Source organism: Sus scrofa, chromosome 1 (genome assembly GCF_054392235.1).
Source record: "Sus scrofa isolate SSC_HxYL_T2T_F1_AM1 chromosome 1, Sscrofa_HxYL_maternal_Yorkshire_Landrace_v2.0, whole genome shotgun sequence".
Lineage (NCBI taxonomy): Eukaryota > Metazoa > Chordata > Mammalia > Artiodactyla > Suidae > Sus > Sus scrofa.
The window spans coordinates 161,723,154-161,733,765 of record NC_139383.1 but is presented as its reverse complement, the minus strand read 5'-3'; the positions used below and the strand labels follow the sequence as shown (position 1 = coordinate 161,733,765).

At 37.8% G+C, this 10,612-nt stretch overlaps 1 non-coding gene across 1 annotated transcript; it reads left to right on the top strand.

The window, feature by feature from the left end:
• The first annotated feature begins 9,908 nt into the window (after positions 1-9,908).
• LOC146406824 (U6 spliceosomal RNA) lies at positions 9,909-10,015 on the top strand. The gene has a single exon (XR_014832575.1). It is a non-coding gene; the product is annotated as a U6 spliceosomal RNA (small nuclear RNA).
• Positions 10,016-10,612: the final 597 nt, after the last annotated feature.

Here is a 10,612-nt window from a genome sequence, read left to right as displayed (position 1 = left end):
AACCCGTAACGTCATTCTGATAAAACAGAGAGGGTGAAAAATCTAGCAGGGCAGCAGCAATAACACTCTTTTGGCATCGCTGAAAATAATAAACATATTACATCTTCCTCTGAAAATTGTATTGATGAAGTCAATCATTAAGCCCTTTCTGTATAAACTTTATTTTATGATATCTAAAGGGATAGATTTTACTTGATAAAGTTCTTTACCAAAGATTCCTATCTTCTACATGTGACAAGAATGATAAATTAAGAAATGGTCATTTTTAAGCATATAACAAAAACTGAGTCACGTAAAGTCTCTTCCAACAATTACATGAAAAATTCTACTGAGCTTTATAGGAAAGGAATCAACCTGTCCCCACTTGAACCCACAAAACAATCTGAGTAATACTGACAATGGATCACTGATTGTATTCTGATGTGATATAAAGTGAAGCATGTTGCACCACCTGTACAGTATACTTGTCAAAATGCTGAATCTTATCAATCCTCAAAACCTAATTGTAATGTATAAGTACAACAGCAGAACTAGTTGAATGATCCCAATGAATCAGTCTGACAAATCCAGAATGTGAGGTGTTTTATAAGACAATCCACCTTATGCAATGCATCAATGGCATGACAAAAAAAAAGTTGTGGTTGTGGAGGGGGAAGTGTATCAAATAAATGAGATTGAAGAGACATAATAAAAAAGACAAAGTGTGGCCTTTACTTCAAATAAAGACATTCTAAAAGAGACTTTTTTGGCTGTGAAATATTATTACTTGGTATTATATATGCTAAAGAATTATCACTAATTATATTAAGAATGATATTTTATTATGGATAATTGCATTTGGTTTGTGCAAATCATTAAATGTGATAGTGGCATATTTTTAAAAGACATATAATTAAATATGTACATAGCACTCAAAATGTTTCAGCAGAGATCCCTTTGAAGATAATAAAAAAATGAAAAGAAGCAAATTTGGTAAAATCTTGAAAATTGTTGTATCTGGGCGACAAGTATCTATAAATTTATTTTACTGCCTCTACTTTTTGTAATCTTGGATATTTTCATAGCATTTTCAAGTTAATAATCCCTGGTTAGACGAGCTATTCCACAAATAATGCCAGTCATATGTCCAAGGACCTAACATTCAGTGTAATGAGCCAAGTGTGTTACTCCATCCTGAGAGCTGACATGACAAGTGATGCTATAATGACTGTTAACTCTTTGACACCTTCACTTGATTGCCTCCAAAGCATCTCACAATCAACGTTATGGAAATGGAATCAAGAATTCCTCATTAATCTCAACAGCTGTCTTTTTCTGCATTTCCCTGGATTAGGAATTGCACAATGACCAGCTTCCCAAGCCGGAAACCCAAAAGTTGGCATTATCCCCTTCCTCTCTTCCACTCCTTGTATCAAATCCACCACCAAATTCTGCTTATTCCTGTTTCTTAGACTTTTCTTTCATCTTCTTGCTTTCACTCTTGATCAACTATTATCTGTTTTTTTTATAAACAGAATGCTCTTTAAAAATGTAAATCCAAAAAATTTCCCATTTCTCTCAGAACAAATACAAAAAACCCCCATGCATCCTGCAAAGAGTGTCAGATATACCCCTCCATTTTTCTACACTTGATCTTAGCCAAAAGGCCGAGAAGCGATACCCCTCCATTTTTCTGTCCAGCATATGTTAAACTGCTCTCAGCCACAGTAAGCTTTTTAGTTCCTTACATGTGTCATGGCTATTCCTGCCGTGGGGCTTTTGCACATTCTATCTGCGGTCTGAAAATACCTCACAACCTTCCTCTTGTTCAGTCCAATGAATGGTTCAGGTCTCAGATTTTTTCTCATTTTTTTCATTTCCTAGATTAGAATAGATATCTCCATTAAATGTTCTCAAAAAATCAGGTTTCTTTCCTTCTTAAACACTTTCGATTCTGGTGCTTTTATTTTTACTTGTATGATTCCTTAAATTCTCTTTACTTACATTTCGAACTCTAGAACTGCATGGACTATAACTATTTTCTGCCATTTTTGTATCAGTTACACCAATACAGTGCTGGGTACATGGTATCAGCTTACTGATTCTTTCTTTCTTTCTTTCTTTCTTTCTTTCTTTCTTTCTTTCTTTTTTTTTTTTCACTGCTGCACCTGTGGCATAAGGAAGTTCCCAGGCTGGGGGTCAAATCAGAGCTGCAGCTGCCAGCCTATGCCACAGCCTTAGCAATGCAGGATCTGAGACCTGTCTACACCCTACACCACAGCTTAGGGCAACGCTGAATCCTTAACCCACTAAGTGAGGCCAGGGATTAAATCTGCTGCCTCATGGACACTATGTCGGGTTCTTAAGCCGCTGAGTCACAACAGAAACTCCTATTTCTTAAATATATGAATAGATTCATAAGTGAATGAATCTGATAGTGATGTAATTATATACATTCTCTTGTCTCTTAGACCAACTTCTCTATTCTTATTTTAATTGTATTTTTGGATGCATTAAAACTCAGGCTATTCCTGGGCAAAACTGTGTAGAGAGCACACTCTCTTTTCACATCTTCAGCCTTCATTTTCACTCATTTATCCCAGGTCCCCCTTACCATCACTTCTCAACTCTGAGGTCCGGGCAGAGTAACTCTTCCTATTGTCTCTCCAATACAAAATACCTCTGAAGGAAGAATCTGGAATTCATTCATGTCAGCATTAATCACTGAAGGCTTCTCTCACATTCTGGAAATATTTATTTTTTTTAATTCTTTTTGGTTTAAAATTGGTATGAGGTATGTACAAGGCATCATGCTTACAGAAAAGAATAAGAGGAGTTTCCATCGTGGCGCAGTGGTTAACGAATCTGACTAGGAACCATGAGGTTGTGGGTTTGATCCCTGGCCTTGTTCAGTGGGTTAAGGATCTGGCATTGCCATGAGCTGTGATGTAGGTCACAGATGCGGCTCGGATCCTGCGTTGCTGTGGCTCTGGCAGAGGCCAGCAGCTGCAGCTCCGATTGGACCCCTAGCCTGGGAACCTCCATATGCCACGAGAGCAGTCCTAGAAAAGGCAAAAAAAAAAAAAAGAAAAGAAAAAAAAGAAAGAAAGAAAAGAAAAAGACACACACACAAAAGAATAAGAAAAATCTCTGACTTCAAGTCGTAATTTGTTATTATTCTTAGGGAACTTTTCACCGGTAGGGTGAGAAGTGTCATACATGAAAAGAAACCTCATTTATTATAGGGTTAAGTGTAGAATATAGGATATGAGTCAAGTTAGTTGGAGTTAGTTTGGTGATAGCAAAGAAAAATGTCCCTTATCTACAAACTTATGTGAAAACTAGGCATCAATCCTCGACATGGAAAAAGGAAATCAGGCTTGGGACCCAGAAGAAGCCAGATGGAAGGCAAGTCAGGAAGTGGGGATGCTCTGCTATGATGAGCACTCGTTCTCAAAATGTCCTGAGACTGGATTATGGCTTCATTTGACCTCCTTGTCAGGCTCCAGGTTGATGTGGCTCCAGGGTATCTGTCTCACTCCAGTACCTTTGTTCTTAACAATACAGGTTCTTTTCATTGTGTTTAAACAATGCAGATGGACTCCTCCAGTCTGTACTCCTTTGCATCTGGCTTTTTCCCACTAAACGTTATTTTTGTCAAATTCATCCATCACAGCTGGTATTGACTTAGGCTCACTGTTGTAGAATATTCCATTGTGTAAAAATGAAGGGTGTTCAAAAATATACACCCATAGTCATTCAAATACTATGTATAAGAACACCATTGCAGCGCTACTAGATGCCAACTGAAACCTACCCCAAAGCCAATCAATAGAATGTTAAATAAATGTATTCTGGATACTGGTTTAAATGTTTTTAAGCAAATGTAGTATAGCACTAACTATAGAATAGATGTTTTTCTAGGAGGTATTTAAAAAGAGAATAAATCAGAAAAAGTTTCATATTTATACAAGAGCTTCATAGCATGTTTATGGTAATAACGGACTGTCTGTTATTTTTGTAAGGAGATATTGCTGCCTGGCGGGTCCTGATAGGACCATGCCTTGCTCAAATAGCATACCAAAAGGGGAATTATGCTTCTTGATTTTGTCTCCTCATTTCGGTCACGGATCTCCTGGTTGCAGTTGTCCCCTGGGTCTTAGGAATTATCTGTAATAATCAGTGTGGGGACTTGAGACCAGAAGGTGGATTCCTTAACTTAAGACTCTATGAAGAGATAATAAGAGAATGAATGGAGAGATAGTGAATGAGCCTTGTGAAATGTAAGATACTGCATTTGTGTTGGTCTTCTGTTCAGGCTTCAGCATACATGGGATTGTGAGTGGTGTACATGGGTGTCCCCATACTTAAAACATATCAGAACATTATATGGTATAGGCTGGCCATTCATCTCCTACCTCTTTCCCTCAGAAAGTGCATAAACCTTAGTGGGGCAAATCTAAGAGAAGTGTCTCTAAACAACGCCGGTGTGGGTTCTCTGATTTTGTTATTGGTCATGTTAAATATTGCGAGTGGTTTTCTTCTTTCTGTGGTATAGTGGTTACGAGGGATCCTGGAACAAGGTTTTCACTGATCCACACTAACTACTATTTCTGACCTGACTGACTTTGGCCTTTCTCTGCCTCAGTCTCCTCATTTGTAAAACTGGAACAACAATGCATAATTTGGGGGAAGGTGGGGATGGGGTAGCAACTAATGTATGAATTTGGGCAAAATGCCTGGCACGGTGCCTCTCACATATTAGCAAGCACTGTCCTGTGGGCTTGCATAAGTAAGATCAGAATCCTGCTAGAAAGTTCAACCATTTCACTGTCTTTTGTGCTACAAGTGTTCAAAGGTCAACATTTAAAATAAAAGCTATTCTGAACCACGTATTTATAGCTTCACCATTGCTAATCTCTTTTTCATAGAAATTAACGAAATGCTTCTTGTCAAATTACTTTATTAAGTGCATCAATTATTTATTACTAGGAATCTATTTGCATGGTTCTAAAACTATTGTCTGTTATCTTGGTATCACATGTTCTAGTAAATTATCAGAAGTATGATTTTATATTTTTTAAATTCTAGATGAAAACAGTTGTTTCTAATTAAATAGGGCTGGCTCCATGGGTGTGAGACCTGCATCATCACACAGGGCTTATATTTAGAAGATCCTACACTGGTTTAATGCTCTGCATTGCCACCTTGAAATTCTTAATAATTTTAAAAGTAAGTGCCGTGAATTTCATTTTACACTAGAACCTGCAAATTATGGAGTCAGTCCTGTCATTAGATGGAAAATGAAAAGGTCTTTGCAGTAGTCAGGTTTCCCAGGAGGCAGGATCTGCCCTGGAGTTGAGAACATGCCATGTTCATTAAGGATAACTTTGGGATCCACATCTGTAGGAAGAGAGGAAGAAAGCCAAACTGGGGTAGAAAGAGCAGTTAAGCTGTCATCCAGGGCCACCCCCAGCTCCAGCTGGCCCCACAAGGATCTCTCCCTCGCTTGTTGTGGGATCTGGGCTGTTTCGTGGAGATGTGTGACCTTGGTGAGGTGACTCTGCAGTTAGGGCCATCTTTGAAAGAATTGAGAGCCAAAGATCTGTGACAACAGCATACATAGCATCTAGAACAATCCTTTTTTGGCAGGGACCTGCATAGCACATCACCTGTCCCCTGTGGTCTCCTGTGTTTGTGAACAAGCCCTTGATCTCCTGAGATAACTGCAAGTCATTCTTAAGTATCTCCTGGGCACTAGCAATCAGCTAGTTTGTTCACCGTCCAATCATTTCCTAATCACCAACACATAAACTGGTTTAACTGTTATGGTGATAAGTTTTTATGGATCCATCCATACATTCTCATTATTTCCTCTTTGGCCTGTGCATGGATTTATTTGTTGGATGGATATCTATACTTAGAAATTCAGCTCATGGCAATGGAATGGGACAAGGCTAATTGAAGTGGAATTGAGTCCGTGACCTTGACCGTATTAATGTGCCTCTTAGACCAAGAAAATGACCCCATTTGCCTTACTAACACAGGCTGCTCCAGTTGCAGGCAGAGCAGTGAGGATTATTCCAGCATCTCCTCTATAAGTGTAGCTTACAAAGTCCAACAAATTTTGAAAAAAAATCTATTGACTCACCATTTCAATCCATCATTATCGATTAATAACAAAAAAATCAATAAGTACTTAGTGTGCTAACTACACAAATTAGCAGAATTTGAAGTAGAAGATAATTATCCCACTTTGGTTTGTTCTATAAAATCAAAGATAACATAAAACAGACACACATACCATAATAAAAAACTCAAAATCATGTGCCAGAAACAAAAATATCCAAAATTAGATGGAATATTAGAGTCTTGCTGATTTCCTCAGAGTAAAGAATGGATAATGAAATTAGGATTTTAAAAAGCGAAGGAGATGAGAAAAAGGAATTTCATTAATTAAAACCAAAAAACCAAAAAAATCAAAAAAACAAGAGATGGTTTGGGGACTGGATGGTGGAAAGAGAAAGAAGCCAGAATACACTGTTTCCTAACACTTTTTCAGAGATGCTAAGTGAAGCAGGAAGAAGGCATTTAATTTTAATTGTGGATCTATAATTGCTACTGATTTGGATCAATTCTTATTCTTTGAAACTGAAACAAAAAAAAATTACCTTATTGTTTACTAAATCAGTTTTGAGACTCCAAAAGCCTAGACATCACCATTCCTCCAGTAAATTGACTCCTTTTCCTCTACAATTACATAAAATGCTGGTTAGCTTAGAGTATTTCAAAACTGAAAAGAATATGTAAAAAAAATTATTGCCTAGATACTTCCATCATATAAACAACTCCAAATATCCCCCAATATTTCTGATCCCACAGTTTTTACATTGAATTCCAAAGGTACTGGCAATGTGTTTGAATCAAACTACCTGCCTCTTAACCGAAAGAAATAAAACTAGAAGTTATAAAATTATCAGTCAAATTGCTATGTCTTGGAAATGGAAAACAAAATATACCTGATATAATTTAAATATATTGGCAGGATCTGACCAAAGCCAGAATTGCGTGAATTCCATTATCATAGGTTCATAACTAATATTCCATACCTGATAAAATTGTTAATCCCTAGAGAACTATTTATCAGCACAGTCATCACTTTTTATACCACAGGATGAACTGCCACATGGTGTCTAGAAGCACTTGGAGTGTGAAGAATGGTAGGGAGTGTCCATAGGTCAGAGAACAGTTTCCATGCAAGACAAACTGAGTAAAAACATTGTGATTTGTCCTGTCCTTACTCTTAGCATTAAATTGCTTCCTGATATTTTAATTGCCTACTTCTTGTTTATCCCTTCCATTACGCTGTGAACTCTCTCATCAATGACTTTTTTAAACCTGAATTTCCCAAGCACAGGAGGTTATAGTAAATTCTCAATGAATAATTATAGAAAGAAGGGGTGGTAATATCAATGAACACCTGCTGTTCCAATATCCCTGATAAACACACACACAGAAACACAGAATTTTAAGATCTGGATAAGAAAACTGAGATCCTACATGTTTAACTGACTAACACAAGGATACTCAACATGTTGGCAGATTTGATTAGGACAGGAAGTCTCCTCATTTGTAGACCAGTGTTCTTTCAGAAACACTAACTCTTTATTCCTCTGCAATTATTTTAAAATGTATTGAATTCTCTTACTATTTTCCTTCCCTAAAGAATACAAACGGCCTTGCCCTAAAATCCATCTGCTTTACTCAAACGCATTATAAGGACCCATTCATATTCTGAAATAAATACAAGGTATATATGCATGCTGTGTGAAATAGTCCTCACTGAATTCTCAAGCATAAAAGAGAAAGAGCAGTTATGAAAATGTTTCTGCTTTAAAACTAAAATCTTTATAGTAACTAGGAAAAATTGTTACCTGTCTAATAATGGGATACAAGTTCCTCTCTATAAGAAAATCAGTAAAATATGCTTTCCCGTGGAGGACCTCTGTGTCACAAACATACTAACGAGGAGATTAGATGCTTTGCAAACTTCTCTAGTGACAAGACCGCTCAATTTTTTTAATGGGCATTTCTGTTTCCTAGCAACCAGAAAGTTCTGCACTAATCTATGTCTGCTTTCCTATGGGAACAGATCAACTCAGGTGCTATCAATGGCAGTTGAGCTTTGGGAAAAAAGGAAAAAGACAACCTGAAAGGAACTTGTTTTTTTATGATCCCCAGTGTTGATTCAAATTATATGGTCCCCATGCAATTTTCTTAGGTTTGCAAATTACGAAGTCGAAACCAGATCACATAGGGAGTCTGTATATATATATATATATATTTTTGTCTTTTTTCTAGGGCCGCACTCGCTGCCCCAGGCTAGGGGTCTAATTGGAGTTACAGCCCCTGGCCTACGCCAGAGCCACAGCAACGCGGGATCCGAGCCACGTCTGCCACCTACACCACAGCTCACAACAATATCAGATCCTTAACCCACTGAGCAAGACCAGGGATGGAACCCGCAACCTCGTGGTTCCTAGTCGGATTCGTTAACCACTGAGCTGGGACGGGAACTCCGAGGCTATAATTATTAAAAAGGGAAAACTAGTAAACATTTTAAAATATTTTCATATTGTCCCTAATCTGAACTAATGTAAGTATTCATTCAAAACTTACTCCATATGGGGAAAGCATGTTCTGGAATTTTGTACTTGGAAACATGTCAGGACATAGGATGTGTAACCCTTCATCCCCCCCCCCCAATCAATGATACTAAAGAAATTTGGGAATGGAAAGTCACACTAACATATCCCAACTTGCCTTTTTATGCAAATCTCAGTTTAGAAGTCATGGAATTAGTATCTCTGGACCATCCATCATTTGCCAAATATCATTCTTCATAAACCCTGACATTCCTATCTTATGCCACATCTCAAACTATCTCACCAGTAATTGAGCTGCAAATATTCCTGAGAAAATTAATCAGGTGTAACAGTTCAAACTTGTGTGAATTTAGGCATTACACAATGTATTTGGAATGTGGTTTAAGTCAGTAACTTACAAATGTTTATGTGTGTATTTTTAGGAAATAATGCCATCATCTGATTGATGATTTTGATGGTACTAAAATATTTCTTTCTGAATTAAAATTAGACTTATCTCCAGTCTAGGCTATTTGCTTCTTTTCTATCATCTTTCTCCATTCCTAATTCAGAAACTACTTTTTAATTAATAGATTAAAAGCATCAAAGACCCAGCAGGCAAATGTGTCCAAACATAGGTCTGTAAGAATAGTGTTTGGAGGATAACTTTTTTTTTTTTTTTTTTTTTTGTCTTTTTGCCATTTCTTTGGCAGCTTCCTCGACATATGGAGGTTCTCAGGCTAGGGGCTGAATAGGAGCTGTAGCCACTTGCCTATGCCACAGCCACGTTAACACAGGATCCGAGCTACGTCTGCAACCTATACCACAGCTCACGGCGACAGATCCTTAATCCACTGACAGGCCAGGGATCGAACCCACAACCTCATGGTTCCTAGTTGGATTCATTAACCACTGAGCCATGACGGGAACTCTGGAGAATAACTCTTGAGTGATACATATGAGAATCACCTTGAGACTATTTTATTTTATTATGGTGTCATACAAAATTTCTTTTTAAAGTACTGTGAATTAAAAATATTAAGAAATCAGTTTAAGAGTTCTCTTGTGGCACAGCAGGTTAAGGATCTGGCTTTGGCACTGCAGCAGCTTAGGTCACTGCTGTGGTGTGGGTTCGATCCCTGGCCTGGGAACTTCCACATGCCACGGGCACGGCCTAAAAAAGTAAATAATTTAAAAAGTAAACCCTCAACAACAATTTTATAGGTTGAAATACAATGAAAGAAGTACCTATTTGTATTGCATGCCTAATAAGAATTTAGACACGTGCTCGCTTCGGCAGCACATATACTAAAATTGGAACGATACAGAGAAGATTAGCATGGCCCCTGCTCAAGGATGACACGCAAATTCGTGAAGCGTTCCATATTTTTAAAATGCTCAACATCGCTGATTATAAGAGAAATGCAAATCAAAACTACCATGAGATACCACCTCACACCAGTCAGAATGGCCATCATTAATAAATCCACAAATAACAAGTGCTGGAGGGGCTGTGGAGAAAAGGGAACCCTCCTGCACTGCTGGTGGGAATGTAAACTGGTACAGCCACTATGGAGAACAGTTTGGAGATACCTTAGAAATCTATACATAGAACTTCCATATGACCCTGCAATCCCACTCTTGGGCATCTATCCGGACAAAGCTCTACTTAAAAGAGACACATGCACCCACATGTTCATTGCAGCCCTATTCACAATAGCCAGGACATGGAAACAACCCAAATGTCCATCGACAGATGATTGGATTTGGAAGAGGTGGTATATATACACAATGGAATACTACTCAGCCATAAAAAAGGATGACATGATGCCATTTGCAGCAACATGGATGGAACTAGAGAATCTCATACTGAGTGAAATGAGCCAGAAAGACAAAGACAAATACCATATGATATCACTTATAACTGGAATCTAATATCCAGCAGAAATGAACATCTCCTCAGAAAAGAAAATCATGGACTTGGAGAA